The 17,657-nt window shown below is 42.2% G+C and overlaps 1 long non-coding RNA gene across 5 annotated transcripts in view; it reads right to left on the minus strand.

Moving 5' to 3' along the window:
• Nucleotides 1-5,986: 5,986 nt before the first annotated feature.
• LOC131274948 (uncharacterized) overlaps nt 5,987-17,657 on the minus strand; it is a 114,966-nt gene continuing 103,295 nt past the window's right edge. For 2 of the 5 annotated variants that reach the window (XR_011646741.1, XR_011646737.1), the window contains one exon: nt 9,780-10,145. This is a non-coding gene — a long non-coding RNA (uncharacterized lncRNA). Of the gene's footprint in view, nt 6,681-9,779; nt 10,146-10,604; nt 10,815-17,657 lie in introns of those variants that run through there. The other 3 variants (XR_011646738.1, XR_011646742.1, XR_011646740.1) reach the window with 3 other exon arrangements.

The raw sequence follows: 17,657 nt of genomic DNA on the forward strand, positions 1-17,657 counted from the left end.
GATGACAGAGATGTGCTGAGGACCAAACTTTTGGCACAAAGAAAACAGAAAGTGATTCTGGAAATTCCAATCCTCTGAAAAACAAGCTCTCAGATGAAAGTGCCCCATTGGAGGACTTAACTAAACTTAGAACTTGTAAATCAGGATTGAAGATGCAGTTATCTCAAAAGTCTTACGTCTGATGGCTTGGACCCCTGCTTCTTGCATGCTAAAGCAACAAGGTTTTTGAGAGAACTGTATGAACAAAACCACTGTCAGTTTGGACTAAAAGGGACATAGAAATGAGAGAATGAAGGAGAAACACCTTTCAGAGGAAAACCATGGAAGCTGAGATCTGGAATTAAGACATCACCTTGGGCCAAGAGAGGAATCCCACCCGTGTATACAGAGAGGGTGAGTTTGCCCCAGCATTGAAGAGGGTGGATGTTTCTGCCTGATATTGTGGGAGAGTTTTGCTGCCCCAGGGTACAGAGAGGGTGGAGCACATTCCCCAGGAATTAGGATGGTTAAGGTCGGCACCCCATAGATCTATGAGGGGTGTACCTGTCCCCCAAAGGTTAGGGAAGAAGAGGTGGTCAACTCATTGCTCTCAGAGGGTTGAGCCTGTATGTCAAATGTTAGGGGGAATGTTGTCTTCACATCACTGTACTAGGGGGGTTAAGACTCTAACCCAAAGATTGGATAAGGTGTGGCAATCACCCCAGCACTCTGGGAGGGAGAGCTCTGGAGCTTGGTTGACACCCAGATGCTTGATGAGGGTGGAATCAAGAAAATGGCCTTTGGGCAAGCCTGTGGAAAGGGTGGGTTCCCATAAGGCACCAAGGAGTAGAGACCATCATCTTAAGAATGACTTTCAGGCTGAAATGGAATGGAGGATGCCCTGCAGGTTTACTGGACTGTAGAGGACCCGTGAGGCATGTTTCACCCCCAATTTCTCCTTCTTATAAGGAAAATGTTTATCCATTGTCTGTCCATTTGTATATTGGAAATGGATAAATTTTTTGTAAGTTTCAGGGGTCTATAGCAGACAGGACTTTGCCCCAAGACAAAATGTATTTCCTAAAATTGATTGTGATATGATTTAGTACTTGTATTGTTGTTGATTTAAGGTTTATTTGAATATTATAATATGTTTTTGGAATTCAGAGTGTGGAGTGTAGCTGTTTGATATGGTTATGAATTCCAAAAATAATACAGATGCCTTTAATTTTTTTCTTGTCTCTTTGCTTTACCTAGAACTTCTAATACAATGTTCAATAACAATGGCAACAGTGGGCATCCTTGTCTCGTTCCTGATCTTAGAGGGAAAGCTTTCCAACTTTTCCCATTGAGTACAATGATGGCTGTGGGTTGTCATATATGTCTTTTACCATATTGAGGCATTTTCCTCCTATTCCTTTCTTTTGAAGTCTTTTTATCAAGAAAGGATACTGGATTTTGTCAAATGCCCTATCTGCATTGATTGAGATGTTCTTGTGGGGTTTTCCTTCCATTCGTTAACATGGTGTATTATGTTGATTGATTTTCTTATGTTGAACCAGTCTCTCATTCCAGGAATAAATCCCACTTGGTCGTGCTGTATGTCTTTTGATATACTGTTGGATTTGATTTACAGCTATTTTCTTGATAATTTTTGCAACTATGATCATTAGAGTGATTGTTCTGTAATTTTCCTTTCTTATAGTGTGTTTATGTGGCTTTGCTATTAGGGTGATGGTGTCATAAGATGTGTTGGGTAATTTTCCCTCCTCTTCAGTGTTTTGGAAAACCTTAAACAGGATTGGTGTTGATTCTTTTTGAACTACTTGGTAGAATTCACCTATGAAGCCATCTGGCCCTAGAGTTTTCCTTGTTGGGATATTATTGATGACTGAGTCAATCTCTTTAAATGTGATTGGTGGGAAGCAGATGTGGCTGAACCAGTTGAGCATCCCCCTACCACATGGGAGGTCCTGGGTTTGGGTCCTGGTGCCTCCTAAAAAATACAAGCAGATGCCCGCACCCACTGAACAAGAGCTAGATGCCCACACCTGCTGCAATGAGAGCTGGACCCCACACCTGCAGCTACAAGAACTAGTTGTTGCACATTGCTGCAATGAGCAGACTTCTAAACCAGCAGATGACACAGGTCAGCAGATACCACAGTCCATGGGAAGTGGGTGGGCATTCATCTCCCGTGTGGGAAACCCCTGGTTTGGTTCCCGGTGCCTCCTGGAGAAGGTGAGCAAACAATGAGCAGACAAAGAGAAACATCAGGGAAGGGGGATAAATTTAAATACATACATACAAATATACATAAATGTGATTGGTTTAATTTCTTGTATTTCTTGTAGTGTCAGTGTAGGTTGTGCATTTCCTGGAATGTGTCCATTTCATCTAAGTTGCCTAGTTTGTTGGCATACAGTTCCTCATAATAGCCTCTTACAATCCTTTATATTTCTGTGGGGTCAGTCATAATCTTCCCCTTTCATTTCACATTGTATTTATTTGAATCTCCTGTTTTTTTTTCTAAATGGGGTTTTGTCAATTATATTGATTTTCTCTAAGAACCGCCTTTTGGTGTTTTTTTTTTTTATGTTGTTGTTGTTTTGTGTTTTTTTTTTTTTTTTTTTAGGTACTGGGACCGAGGATTGAATACAGTACCTCATATGTGGGAAGCTGGAGCTAAACCATTGAGCCACATCAGCTCCCCTGAGTTGGTTTTTTTGTTTGTTTGCTTGTTGTGTTTTGTTTGTTTTTAGGAGGTACTGGGAACCGAAACTTGGACCCCCCATGTGCAAAGCAGGCAGTCAACTTCTTCAGCCACATCTGCTCCCCCAGCGTTTTGATTTTGATTTTATTCATTTTTTTTTGTCCTCAATTTCATTTATTTCTCCTCTAATCTTTATTATTTCTTTCCCTCTGCTTGCTTTGGGATGGGTTTGCTGTTCTTTTCCTTGCTTCCCAGTTTTTCAGTTAAATCTTTTTTTCTTTTTGAAGTACAGAAGGCCAGGGAGTGAATCCATGACCTTGTATGTGGGAAGCTGATGCACAATCACTGAGCCATATCAGTTTCCTATAGTTGGTTTTTTATTGGTTTTGCTTGTTGTTTTGTTTTGTTTCGTTTTGTTATTTCAGGAGGCACTGAGAACTGAATCCAAGACTTCCCATATGGGAGCCTGGAGCTCAACCGCTTGAGCCACATCTGGTCATTCAGTTAAATCTTTGAGTTTAGTTCTTTCTTCTTTTTTACTATAGATGCCAGTGCTATAAATTTCCCTCTCAAGATTCCCTTTGCTGCATTCCATAAGTTTTGTATCTGTGTTCTTGTTTTCATTTGTCTCAAAATATTTGCTGATTTCACTTGTCATTTCTTCTTTGACCCACTGATTATTTGGTGGTGTGGTGTTTAACCTCCACACATTTCTGAATTTATCAATTTCCTGCCTATCATTGATTTCTAGTTTCATTCCATTATGATAGGAGAAGTTGCTTTGTATAAATTCAATCTTTTTACACTTACTGAGAGCTGCATTGGCCCTAACATGTGGTCTATCCTGGAAAATGATCCATGAACCCTTGAGAAGAATGCAAAACCCACAGAGTTTGGATGCAACATTCTGTATATGTCTGTTAGTCTAACGTGTTTATCTTATTGTTCAAGGTCTCTGTTTCCTTACTCATCTTCTGTCTAGTTTTTCTATCTAATGATGTGAGTGGTGGGTTGAAGTCTCCAAAGATTACTATAAAGATTTCTATTTCTCTTTTGCAGATTCTCATGTATTTTTGGTCACGCTGGTTTGGTGCATAGATATTTGTGACTGCTCTATCTTCCTGATGGATTGTCCCTTTTAGTAATATATACTGGACTTCTGTATCTCATAACATTTTTGCATTTAAAGTCTGTTTTATCTGACATTAGTGTACCTGCACCTGCTCTTTTTTGGTTACAGTTTGCATGGCCTATCTTCTTCCAACCTTTTACTTTCAGCCAGTTTGTATCCCTGGGTCTAAGGTGAGTCTCTTGTAAGCAGAATATGGATGGCTCATATATTTTTATTTATTCAGTCAGCCTGTATATTTTGATTGGGGAATTTAATCCATTCACATTCAATGATATTACTGTAAATGCATTATTTCCACCATTTTATTCTTTGGTTTTCATATGTCACATTATATTTTCATCTAACTTTTTAATCTTTTGGATATCCTTTCTACTATTCTTTCTTCTATAGTCTCCTCCATGCCCCTCTCTCCTGTCTTTTTCTTTCAATCTCTAGGGCTTCCTTTAATATTTGCTGCAAAGTGGATTCTTTTTTACCAACTTTCTTAGTTTCTGTTTGTTTGTGAATATTTTATACTCACTTCAATATTTGAAGGACAATGTATTAATCAGCAAAAGGGGTGCTGATGCAAAATACCAGAAGTCTTTTGGCTCTCCTAAGGGGTATATATTTGGGGTAGGAACTTATAGATGTCAGGTCATAAAGCGTAAGTTAATTCCCTCACCAGAGTCTATTTTCACGTGTTGGTGCAAGATGACTGGTGATGTCTGTGAGGGTTCAGGCTTTCTGGGTTCCTCTCTTCCTGGGTCTTGCTTCTCTCCAGGCATAGGGTTCTTCTCTTCCCATGGCTTGCTTCTCTCCGGGCTCAGGGTTCCTCTCTTCCCAAGGCTTGCTTCCCTTTCCTCTGTGTGCTTACTTCCCTGGGCTCCAGCTTAAGACTTCAGCAGCAAACTCCAACATCAGAACTTCAACGTCAAAAACTTCCAGCATCAAAAAGCTCCAACTCTGTCCTTTGCCATGCCTTTTATCTGTAGGTCTACACCTACCAAGGGCAGGGACTCAAAACCCTACTGCTATGGCCCAATCAAAGCCCTAATCATAATGTAATCATGCCCAGGTGCAGACCAGTTTACAAACATAATCCAATATCTGTTTTTCGAATTCAAAACTGTATCAAACTGCTAGAGACAATTTTGCTGGATAAAGCATTGTCAGCTGGCAGGTATTCTCTTTCAATATCCTAATTGTATCATACCACTGTCTTCTTACCTCCATGGTTTCTGCTGAGATATCCACAGTTAAGTTTTATTGGGCATCCCTTGTCTGTGAAGGTTTGCTTCTCCCTTGCTGCTCTCAGAATTTTCTTTTTATGTTTAATGTTTTACATTCTGAGTAGTATGTTTCTTGGAGCAGGTCTATGCAGGTTTATTTTGATTGAGGCACAGTGTGCTTCTTGGACATACAAGTTCATTCTTTCATGAGAGTTCCATTTTCTTAGTATTGCTCATAATTTATTGCTGATGTCTAGACATTTGTGTTGGTTAGACTAATGTGTTAACTGGGCCAGGTAATTGTGCCCAGTTGTTTGGTCAAGCAAGCACTGGGCTAACTGTAATACAAGGGCACTTATGGACTTTAGTTACCACTGACTTTACTACAGTGGTAAATCATAGATAGCTGATTACAATTACATCAATCAGGGAGACTGCCATCAGCAATGAGTGATGCTTTATCCAATCAGTTGATTGCCTCAAAAGGTGAAGTGATTCCAACATTGAGAGAGAATTTCCCAGCTCATATTTGGGCAGACAGCATCTCCCAGAACTCATCAAGGACCTTCATTGGACTTTCGTTGGGGCCCCTGGTTGCAGCCTGCCTGTGGAACCTGGACTTGTGCATCCCCACAGTTGTGTGAGAGACTGATAAAATCTCTTACTATTGACAGATACCTCTTATTTATTCTATTTTCATAGAGAATCCTGACTAATACAACTTCTGGTTTTGATGGTAGTTTACACAGATGCTTAATTTCTTTGTCTTTCATAGAGATTTAGTGGCGAGAGGTTGTGTGTTACTGCTGCTCTCTGATTCTCAGTTCAACCTGGATCATTAGGATTGTCCCTAATGTTAACTGCTCAAAACTGGTCGCTGGACCCAGTAATGGGTTGCAGACTCCCTTCCTAGGGACTTGGGGAGAAAGGATATAAAAGTCAGAAAAAGCCGTTCTTATTTATTTACTTTTTAAAAATTGTACTTTTTTACTTTTTTAAAAGAAACTTAGATTACATAAATTTTACATAAAAAATACAGGGGATTCTCATATGCCCCACTCCCTAGCCCTCCCATATTTTCCCACATCAACATTTTTCATTAGTATGGTACATTTGCCACAATTGAATGAACACATCTTGGAGCATTGCCGTTAAGCATGGATTATAGTTTACATTGTACTTCACCCTCTCTCCCACAGTTTTGGAAGTTGTTCCAAATGGCCATACCATGGCCTGTAACTGTCATTGCAATGTCATTCAGGACAATTCCCCAGGTCTGATAATGCCCCCATATTACACCTATTTTTCCCTTTCCCTCCCCTCAGAACCTCTAGTGATCACTGCCTCCATGTCAATGACAAGAATTCTTCCATTATTAGGATGAAAATAAGACTACAGTAGAATAAAAGTAAGTCTACTCTAGTTCATCTTTCATTTCCAAATCCCGACGATTCTGGGAAGGTAATGCCCACTCTGCCTCTAGTTGAGAGAGGGCTTAGATCCCATGGGGCTATCTTGCTTGCAGTTGCAGACTTTCTCTGTTCCTTGAGATGGTTGTTGTCAGTCGTCATCTTGTTAGTTGTCCTGGTTGAGACCAATGAACTGGAGTGTAGGCGTTGTAATGCTGTTGAGATTCAGGGCACAACTGGAAAATGGAGAGCCCAGAGTTTTAAGTCTCTTGTGAAGCAGGCTAGTAAGATAGGCAATTAATAGACAGATCTGGAATCTTGCAGAGAGTCCACATGGACATAATAACCCCCACCGTGGCTGCTGGAAGGCCCCCACCCCCAGGATTCTGCTCTCCAGAACAAAGACTTCTTCTGGATGCAAGGAAAAGCCCTCGATGTTCCCTAGGGACTTTATCATTGGGTCCTCACTAAGGGGTTGATGGGTGGGGTGATCAATCAAACAGTAAACAGCTGAAACCCCTCCCCTGCCATTAGCAAGGGGGTGGGTTAGTTAATAGTTGGTAAAGCAGACCAGGAGGCCTGAGAGCTAGAGCCCTGCTCTCTTGCCTCTGGGCACGTTCCTGCCCTCTGCAAGCTGATCTCGCCATTTTTCCTCTGCCATGTGGCCATGCAAGTAAACCTGGGGATTATAATCTGTAATGGGTAATTGTAGCTTGTAAATCAACCCCCTTTATCCCTTTTCACACCTTTCTGCTCTACCTGGGACCACAGCTCTGTTATTTTCTCCATTTTTCTTCCCTCCCTACCTGAATAAATTACTGACCTAACTCATCTGGCATGCTCTTGAAATTTATTTCTGCAGCATAGCCAAGAACCTAGATAAAATCCAGTAACACCTGGACACACACCTATCAATTCTAGTACTAATTATAGGTTCAAATAGAAGGGGCAGAAGAGCCATGTGTAGGAAACCACAATGGATTCCAACTGTCACACTGGGGAGCATAAATTCCAAAGTAGTTCCCAGTGGCAGGACACCAAACTCCTGAGCTGTCTGCCCTGCCTACAGTGTCTGGATGTCTCCAGAGCCCTCAGGAGCCCTGCTCTTTATTTGAGGGAATATTGACTTTGGCAATGATTTTCACATACACTTACTTTATCTACCAGGAGATGGCAATCTTTGCAGTCCTGGCAGTTCAAAGCCAGGTCAAAGAGTGTTTGCTGTTCACTTGGACCACTGTGTTTAGAGGTTCCTGCCTGATGGCTAAGAGCCTTGTAATTCAAACTTTCTCAGAGACAGCTCTCCAGCCTTTGCTGGAAGCCCCCTTACTTTTCCAGGGTAGGAAATATTTCCACTCCCCTCTGTGTCCTCAACAACCATTCCCAGTTAGTAGAGGATATTGGGAGGGTGGGCTCCTTTAGTCCAGGATCTCTTTTGTCCTGAGCTTGCTCTCCAGGCAAACAATGGCACAGCCACACCTGGCCTGCAAGGGCTTGTGGGACAGAGCAGACCAGATTTGTGGGTCAAAGGTTGTTCATCTTAGGCTATGTCCCTCTCTCTGCCCTTTAAGGGGTGGTGCGTCCTCCACACTCAGACCCGTTTAGTAGAGAGGGAGATTGAAAGGGTCACATCTCTTTAGTCCCAGATCTCTTTAGTCCCTAGTTGGCTCCCAAGGCAAAGGATGGTGCAGCCCCACCCAGTGTGGAAGGTTTTTTGGGCCCAACAGTCCAAATTTGCGGGTCAAAAGCTGAGTCAGCCTTAGGCTGTGTCCCTCTCTCTCCCCTTTCCTGGGGAGGTGGACCCCTGGAGCCTCCTTTGTCTGGAGCAGCCCTGAGGCATGAGAATTCTCAAGTGTCTTTAGTGAGGGCAGGGTGCCCGCAGGAGCAGCTGCTGGTTTTAACTCTCAGTTTTGCCCTCCCGATTCTTTTCCTTGTCCCTCTCTTCTCTGGGTGGTGTCTAGCCTTTGCCTGGTGTCCTAAACTCTAGAAGATTTTTTCCAGGCCATTTCAGCCAGTCCTCTAGCTATCCTTCTGGGAGAGAAGAGAGTCCCATGTCTTTCTGGTCCACCATATTCCCAGACGTCCTACCGCTATATTTCTTTGTGTCTGCTTTTCTCTCTTGTCTCCACTTTACTCTGTGTACTACTGCAAATGCATTTTCTGCATGTGTATTCTTTTACTCTGTATCTTTCCACTCTGACTTTGAGATATGAGGCTGAGGAAGGAGGTGGGGATTTGAGAGGTGTGGAGAATGTATTCTGATCCCTGGGAGCCTGCAGGCCCCAGAAAGAAGCTAGAGAGATTGTGGAAAACCATGGTGTCTGCAGGTCCCTAGTTCAGAGGAAAGGGAGAGCAGGATGCCAGCCAGGATTCTAGACCCACAAATGTCAGGAGTGCTTAGAATGGGACAATGATGAAGGGGGGCAGGTTATTCCAAAAATACTTGTGTTTTCCACAACAGGAGCAGCTGCCTACACCATAATGTACAGGATACAGTGAATGTACATGAATGAGCATTAAAATGCCCCTGCTCCTCTCAGAGCTGAGCCACTTGTGAGGTTGACCCAGTGACCAACTCTGTGGTCCTCCTCAAATTATGAAGGCTCAGGACTGTTCTTGAAAATTACACTTTAAAGCCCATTTTACAGTGGAACTGGCACTGAAAAACTATGTAGGGAAATTACATATATATTTATATTATGGGTGTATGTATATAGGTGTTTGTATTGTATATAAATAAATATTCACATATTTTTGTGTGCCTTGTATGTACAAAGAGAGGGATGAAAATCCACAACAAAACTACTAGAATTATTGGATGAGTTCAGCAAAGTGATGGGATACAATATTAATATGCAAGAGTCAAGAGCATTTCTATACACTACCAATGTGCAATCTGAGGAGAAAATCAGGAAAAAATTTTCATTTATAAAAGAAACTAAAACATCCAAATATTTAGGAATAAATTTAACCAAGTACATAAAGGACATGTACTCAGAAAACTACAAAACATTACTAAAAGAAACTGAAGAGGAGGTAAATAAATGACAGGGCATTCCATGTTCATGGATTGGAAGACTATCATTAAATTATCAATTCTACCCAAACTGATTTACAGATTCAACACAATCCCAATAAAAATCCCAACAGCATTTTTTGCAGAAATCAAAAAATCCATAATCAAATTTATTTGGAAGTGTAGGGGAGGGGGCCCAGAATAGCCACAAATGTCTTACAGTGTACCAATTTTTGTGAAAAGATGTTTCTCTCTTGGTTGTTCCTCCCAAGAGTATCTTTTTCCCATGTTATGGTAAAATAAAACACAGAGACTTAAAAAGGGAGTGCAGGGGAAGTTTATTGAGCTAAAGTTGCATTAATGCAGGGGCAGCACCAAAAAAGAGGTTTCTGCTCAAAGGTTTGAGCAGGGGGAGCAGTTTATATGGCTGCCTGAGACAAAGGAGAGTTGTAGGGGAATGGTAAGAGATAAAGGGGACACTATTTGTGGTTAGTACCTGTGTTCTGTTAGATACGTGGACATGGGGGCTGTTTGGGCAGGGTGTCCTTGAGGCCAGTTTGTTCATCAGCAAGCAGGATGTGGATGTAGGATTGTAGCCATCTGGGGAAGTCGGCCTTGCAGGTGTCAGCTTGAATCCTTTGTCATGGTTTCTCCTCTCAGGCTGTGCCAAGGGGCTTTATCACCCCTGCAAAGGATTGTTGGTATGTCAGTTTACCTCAGTTAGCCTCCATTTCTTCTTTATATGTCCTGGGATAAAATGAAAGCTCCAGCAAATCAAGATAGTTAGTAAAATCATTTACCATTCCATTTTCACACCCGTTATTGCAATGTTCCATCTCATTCAGCAGTAACTTCATGAAAAAAGACCATGGCTTTTAGGCAGTTTGTGGGATTATCCCTTAAGAAATTTATTTGATGCCCAATATGAGACATGATATATAAGCTTGCTTGATTATGTTGTGCTAAAAATGAAAGATTTATACAGTGAGTGCAGAGCTAGTTACTGAGCTAAAGTTGTATTAATGCAGAAAAGAATTAAACTCTCTACTCAAAAGTTTGAGTTGTGGGAGCAGCTTACGTGGCTGCTCAAGAAAAAGAGGTGTGGGGGAATGGGGAGAGATAAGGGGACACGATTTACTCTTACTATGTGCCGTCCATGCCTTCCATGCTTTCCGTCCATTACAAGGCTGTGGGGCTCTTTGAACAGGGTGTCCTTGGGGCCCAGTTTGATAATCACCCAGCAGGGTACTGAAGTAAGGTCGAGGCTCTCTGGTGAAGATCAGCAGGCCTTGCTAGTGTCAGCTCGACTGTTACATTTCTTCTCCTCATGCTGGGGCTGGGGGTTTTGTCAGCACTGAAAGGATTATTGGTAGGCCTGCCCACTTGAGTTAATCTCTGTTTCTTCTTTATAACTCCCTGGATAAAATGGAAGCTCAAGCAAATCTAGATGGTTAGTAAAATCATTTATCTTTCCAATTTCACAATTATAAGTTTTTGTCATCCCTTTAACACTAAACCATCCAAACTGAATTTTATAGGTACAGAGAGAATACGGGCAGTAGAGAGAGGCAGGCTGGCTTATAAGGGGATGAAAAGGCTTCCCCCATGAATGTCTTACCCAACCCGTACTCTGGACCATATTTCCTATACTTGGGTTTGGTGAAAATTACAATAGGTATTTACTCAGATGCAGAACCCTCAAGCACTTGCCCCCACAATCCACACTGGCCACAGCTCTCCAGTGCACAAATGAGCTGTCAGAATAGTCCCTCTGATACTAAGACCCTAGCATCACTGATTTTGGGACAGAATGAGTAATAGATGTACAAAATATTACATTGAAATTAAAAGAAAAACAGATGGTCATGTCTAAGAATTATCCCAATAGATTAAACAGAATACCCAGGGACTGGATGTCTTGCCTGAATCCCATTGCCGTTTGGAGGTCAGGGTATTAGATGATGCATAGCCCTAGATTACTTATTGGACTCCAAAAGAAGGGCCTATGGCATCACTAAGACATCTTGCTTCATGTGGGAAGAGAACAATGATCAAGTTATCTTGATCTTGTTCCACAGGGACCATGGTGCCACTGTATTGACTAAAGATTTGAGCAAGTCAAAATTTTCATCTTTTTAAATTATGTTCTCCTGGCTTTCGCCCTTCTAAAGGGACACTTCAAGAAAGTACAGGGCCAATATACAGGAAACTACAAAACAATGCTAAAAGACATCAGTGAAGACCTAAACAAATGGAGAGACATTCTGTGATCATGGATAGGAAGAAAATATCATGAAGATTTCAGTCCTACCCAAAACGATTTATAGATTCAGTGAAACACCAATCAAAATTCCACCAGCCTATGTTACAGAAAGAAAAGGCAATTACTCAAATTCATTTCATAGGGAAAGTGCACCCGGATAGCCGAAAGCATCCTGAAAAAGAAGAGCAACATGGGAGGCATTTCACTGCTGAGCCTGAAACATATTAGAAAGGTAGAGTGGTCAAAACACCATGGTACTGGCATAAAGATAGAAATATCTATCAGTGGAATAGAATTGAGAGTAAAGAAATAAACCTCATCTCTATGGTCAACTGGTTCTTTTTTTTTTTCCTTTTCTCCTCCCTCTCCCCCCCTGCTGTTTTTGCTGTCTGTGTCCATTTGCTGTGTGATCTTCTGTATCTGTGTCTCCTTTTGTCTTCTCTTCTCATCTTTCTCCTCTAAGATTCACTAGGATTCGATTCTGGGGACCCCTGATGTGGAGAGAGGTTCCCTGTCCATTGCGCCATCTCACTTCCTGGTCTTTGGTGCACTTCACGTTGACTCTCCCCTTCCTCTCTTTCGTTGTGTTGTCACCTTGCCACGTGATTCACTTGTGTGGGCACTGATTCACCACATGGGTGCTCAGCTCGCCACACGGGGACTGGCTCAGTACACAGGCACTCATGCAGGCCCTCGGCTCACCATGCAGGCACTCGCACAGGCACTCGGCTCACCGTGTGGGCAATGGTCATTGCATGGGCACTGGCTCACCACATGGGCACTCACATGGGCACTTGGCTCACCATGGGGGCACTCAGCTCACCACGTGGGCACTTGGCTTACCATGCAGGCACTTGTGTGGGCACTCAGCTCACAATGTGGGCACTCGGCTCACTGTTCAGGTACCCACATGGACACTCACTGTGAGGCACTCAGCTCACTAGGAGGGCACTTGGCTCACCGTGTGGGCACTCAGCTCACCACGTGGCCACTGGCTTGCCATGAACACCTGCGTTCTTTTTTCACCAGAAGGCCCAGGCATCAAACCCAGTTCCTCCCATATGGTAGACAGAGGCCTTATCACTTGAGCCACATGTTCTTCCCATGGTCAAATGATTCTTGACAAACCTACCAAGTCCATGTTCATGGGATAAAACAGTTTTTCCAACAAATGGTGCTGAGAGAACTGGATATATATAACCAAAAAAGTGAAAAAGGGCCCCTATCTCACTCAGTATACAAGAATCAACTCAAAACTGGTCAAAGACCCAAGTAGATAAGCCAGGACCATAAAACTACTAGAAGAAAATGCAGGGAAACATCTTAAAGATCTTGTGGTAGGTTGTGGTTTCTTGGACCTTACACCCAAAACACAAGCCACAGAAGAAAAACAGATAAATGAGGCCTCCTCAAAATTAAACACTTTTGCACCTTACGAGACTTTGTCAAAAGGGTGAAAAGGCAGCTGACTCAGTGGGAGGAAATATTTGGAAATTACATGTCTAATACAGGTTCAATAGCCATGATATTTAAAGTGATGTCACAACTCAACAATAAAAAGACAAATGATTAAAAGATGGGCAAAAGATCTCAATAGACATTTGCCCAAAGAAATACAAATGGCAAAACAAAGAAAAAGAAAAAAGTTCAACATGATTAGGAAACTGCCAATCAAAGCTATAATGAGATATCAGTTCACACCTATTGGATTGGCCAGTACTAAAAAGACAGAGAACTACATGAGTTGGAGAGGATGTGAGATGTAGGGACACTTATTCACTGTTGGTGGGAATGCAGAGTGGCCCAGCCCCTGTGGTAGACGGTTTGGCAATTCCTAAAGAAGTAGAATATAGATTTGCCATGTGAGCCTGCAATACAACTACTGAGTATATGCCGAAAAGCCCTGGGAGCAGTGACACAGAGAGACACACCAATGTTCATAGCAGAATTATTCATTATGCCCCTCATCCTTCAATGCTTCTGCCAGTTTCCCTCACTACTCAGATACCCGCTTTTCAGAGCTTGCCTGTCGTCCACTTCATGAGCCCCCTTTTCTCCCAAAACTTCACCCCCCAGCTTCCCTACTTATGCTTCTCCATCACCCTTAAGATTTCCTGACATGCCGTGTATTCTCTTCAGTTTCCTGTTGAATCTTCCATTCTTTCCTAAATTATCAGCTCCACAGTGAGAAGGATTTTCCTATCATCACTGATCCAGCCCCACAACAACCCCAGGTTTCTCTATTTTGGGGAGAAATAGAGAAAACTATTGGTTCATTTATGTCATGTGGATGCCTCAAATGCTGAGTGTCACTTACTGCTTTCCTCAGTAGTCATTATAAGCCTCCAGTTTTTGCTCACTGTCTCCCACAGCATGAGTATACATGACTAGAATTATCACCTTAGGGATGCCAGCTGTTTCTGGGAAAGGAGATCCATGCTGCTCCCTCAGCGTTCCTTTGAGGTGTGTCATTTAACTTGGAAAGCCGGAGTGAGAGATAGTTTGGGATGGGGAGTGGAGATTTTTTGATATTGTCCAAGAGGGATTTCTTCCTGCTCAGAGACTCATACTGCAGCACTCTCACATGGGAATAAAAACCTCTCCAAGTGAAGATATCACTTTTACATTTTTATTATTTATTCTTTTCAAATATACTATTATATAACACTCTTTGTAAGTATATTGTATATCTTCTTCCCAAGGGAGAAAATGCTTTTATTTTTATTTTACATCTATTAAAAATTTAAGTAAAATTTACATTTACTTATAACTTAGTTTTTTGTTAAATACTCTTGTAAGTTTATATTGTTAAAAGAGTCATTACTGAACTACATATATGTTCAACTTATGTATATAGTAGATATTATATAGATGAGAAAAATAAAGTTTATACTCATAAGATCAACACAAAAATTATAATGTAAATATATGAACAGATTAATAAAGAAATAAATGAACATACATAAACATATACAGAAGTCTCTTAAGCAGTCTCTTTTATATTAACAATCTCATCAGTAGAGTAGCTTCTCTCATGTTAAGTTTCTGTCAAGAGAAAGTCCCATATTTCCTGTACCCCTCAAGTCCAAACTCTGTGTGACTGAAGGAGGAATTGACTATGGAAGAAATCACTTGTGTGTCTAGGAGGTAAATAGAGAAACTCCAGTCCATGGAGGAAGTTCCGTTGCTCCACTGCCCTCAAAAACTCTCTGATGGAAGAATTGGAGAGGGTCATTCCTGCCTGGTGGCTCTGCAGGCATGAGGGGAGCAGAAGCTCAGTGCTGCTTGAAGACCGACCCAGGCCCACTACTGGAGGAGGGACCATCAGGGAGGGGAAGGGATCCCAAACACACTGAGTGTGGAAAAGCACCTGGTGCTCTGGTGGTCCTCAGGACCTCTTCTTGTGCCTTCAGTGTTTTCAGCAACTTCTTCATCTCTTCTTCTTGTTTGGAACATCTGGATCTCTCTTCCTGTAGTTCTTGGACCACTGAAGTTAATTCCTCCATCAACACTGCTCTTGTTCCCTTAGCCTTTCTGTAGGTGTCAATGAGGCTGGGCATTTTTAAAGTCACTTTCTGTAGCCTAGCTTCCTCTAAAGATGACTTAGTCTCTTCATACCTCCTGTTAGCAGCACTCATCTTATCAAGAAGTTGACATTTCTTGACCATCAGTGTAGCTAGTGTGTCCACAAGCTGTTTTTCATGTTTTATATAAAGTCGGCTTCTAACAGACTGCTCAAGTCTGAACAGGAGGAGACACACCAGAAGGCTGAAGAAGGATTGAAATGCCCCTGAGTCCTCCAGGAGGCTGTGGAGTGTGAGGTATGGAGTAGTGCCATTGCGCTCCATCACCACCTCTCAAAGCTTCCCTAGGATCGTCCAAAAGACCAGCTCCACAGAGCAGTACAGGCCCTCCGTGGCACTGAAGCCACCACAGGACTCTGGCCAGTAACCCTGTATCCACAACAAACCCCAGAGAACTCCCCAACATTCTTCCTGGAACCCACAAGCAACTGACAGCCTAGCTGCTCATCAGTGAGTGGTCAGTGGGGAAAGATACTGAAAATAAAATGTGCTTATCTCTATCATATTATTTTTTAAGTATATTTTCTATTATCTTTCTTTTTTAAAAAGATACATAGATCACACACAATGTTACACTGAAAAAAATAAGAGGATGACACTTATCCTCTTAGAGAACTGACATTACATACATGTTAAATCAGATTCTTCAAGTGTTTCTGGTCTCAATTGTAAAGTGAAGGAAAATGTCTGCAAAACATCTACAATCTAAAATTCAGAACATGGCTAATTAAAATCAAATTTCTGTACCAGTTTAAATATATTATTTTCAGCTTCTGCTTTTTCCTTTTTTTAAGAGGATTCAATTTAAAAAATTATCTTTTTTTAAAGATACATAAATCACACAATATGTTGCCAGAAAAATATGAGGTTTCCATATATCCCAATCCCCACATTCCCCACTCCTCCCACACCAGCAACTTCTTTCATTAGTGTGGTACATTGATTGCATTTGATGAATACATTTTAGAGCACTGTCACACAGCATAGATTTAGTTTACATTGTAGTGTACCGTCTCGCCCAGTCCATTCAGGCAATAAGTAATGTCCTGCATCTGTTCCTGCATTATCATTCAGAACAACTCCAAGTCCCAAAACTGCCCCCATACCACACTCTATTTCCATCTCCCTGCCTTCAGCAACTTCCATGGTCACTGTCTCCACATCAGTGATTTAATTTCTTGCATTGCTAGAGTCACAATAATTCTATAGTTGAATACCAGTAAATCCACTCTAATCCAAATTTAATTCTTCCATCCTGAGAACCTAGAGATGGCAATGCCCACTCCATCTCTAAATTGAGAGGGGACTTAATCCCACATGGCCGGTGGCCTCACCTCCTTGTTAGCTGACCTGGGTATATCCAACAAACTGTTTTGCAACTCTGCTGAGGCTTAGGGCCCAGGTGGCAAAGGGAAATTCCAGAGATTCAAGTCTCCTGGGCATATACCAACTCCAGTGCCAACCACAGGTTCAGTAAAAGTAACAGAAGAGGCATGTATAGAGAAGTCACGTCTGAGTCCAATTCCATCACACGCAGGAGCACAAATTCCAAAGTAGGGCACACTGGCAAGGCACTGAACTCCAGAGCCATCAGCCATGACTGTAGGATGTGGGTGTCTCCAAAGCCTTTAGGAGCACCACTATTTGGAGTTGTATCTACTTCAGCTTTCTCTGAGATCCTGTGAGATGTGCATAAGGGTGAGCCCTCTGATGACCTCCTGACTCTTAGCCATATAAATTCATCTGTCTTTACCATTCCCCCTTTTATTCAAGGTCTTTTTTCTAGTTGCATCATCAGCTGGTGCTTGGTAGTAATCCCTAGGGAGGCTCATCTCCTGGAGTCATGTCCCATGCTGGGGGGGAAGGTAATGCATTTGTATGCTGAGTTTGGCTTAGAGAGTGGCCACATTTGAGCAACACGGAGGCTCTCAGGAGGTAACTCTTAGGCACCCTGCAGCTCTAGGCCAAGTTGAAATTTCAAGTGCACAGACACATAAGCATACTTAGTATCGAAAGCCCATCTTTGGATCATCCTTCTTCACTGTTCTTTGCCCTTCCTCTTGGAGGATTGTTCCTGTGCCATTGGGGAATGCAACAGAGCTCCCCAGGATGGAAACTCAGCACTCCCTCAGTTGTTGTGTGAAACTACCCATTACGTCAATACCCAACAAACATCCGAACATGTCTATATACCCTATATGCATGTCCTGGAGAACTTGAATCTCTGGACTGGCCATGTTCCAGCTGGGCTCTGAGCCTCAGCAGTGTTGAAACTCCTACTCTTTGGTTTGTTGGACTTACCCAGGTCAGCTAACAGGGAGGTGAAGATGCTCAACCACCTCACCAGGGA

This window comes from Dasypus novemcinctus, chromosome 21 (assembly GCF_030445035.2).
Source record: "Dasypus novemcinctus isolate mDasNov1 chromosome 21, mDasNov1.1.hap2, whole genome shotgun sequence".
NCBI classification, from domain to species: Eukaryota; Metazoa; Chordata; class Mammalia; order Cingulata; family Dasypodidae; genus Dasypus; species Dasypus novemcinctus.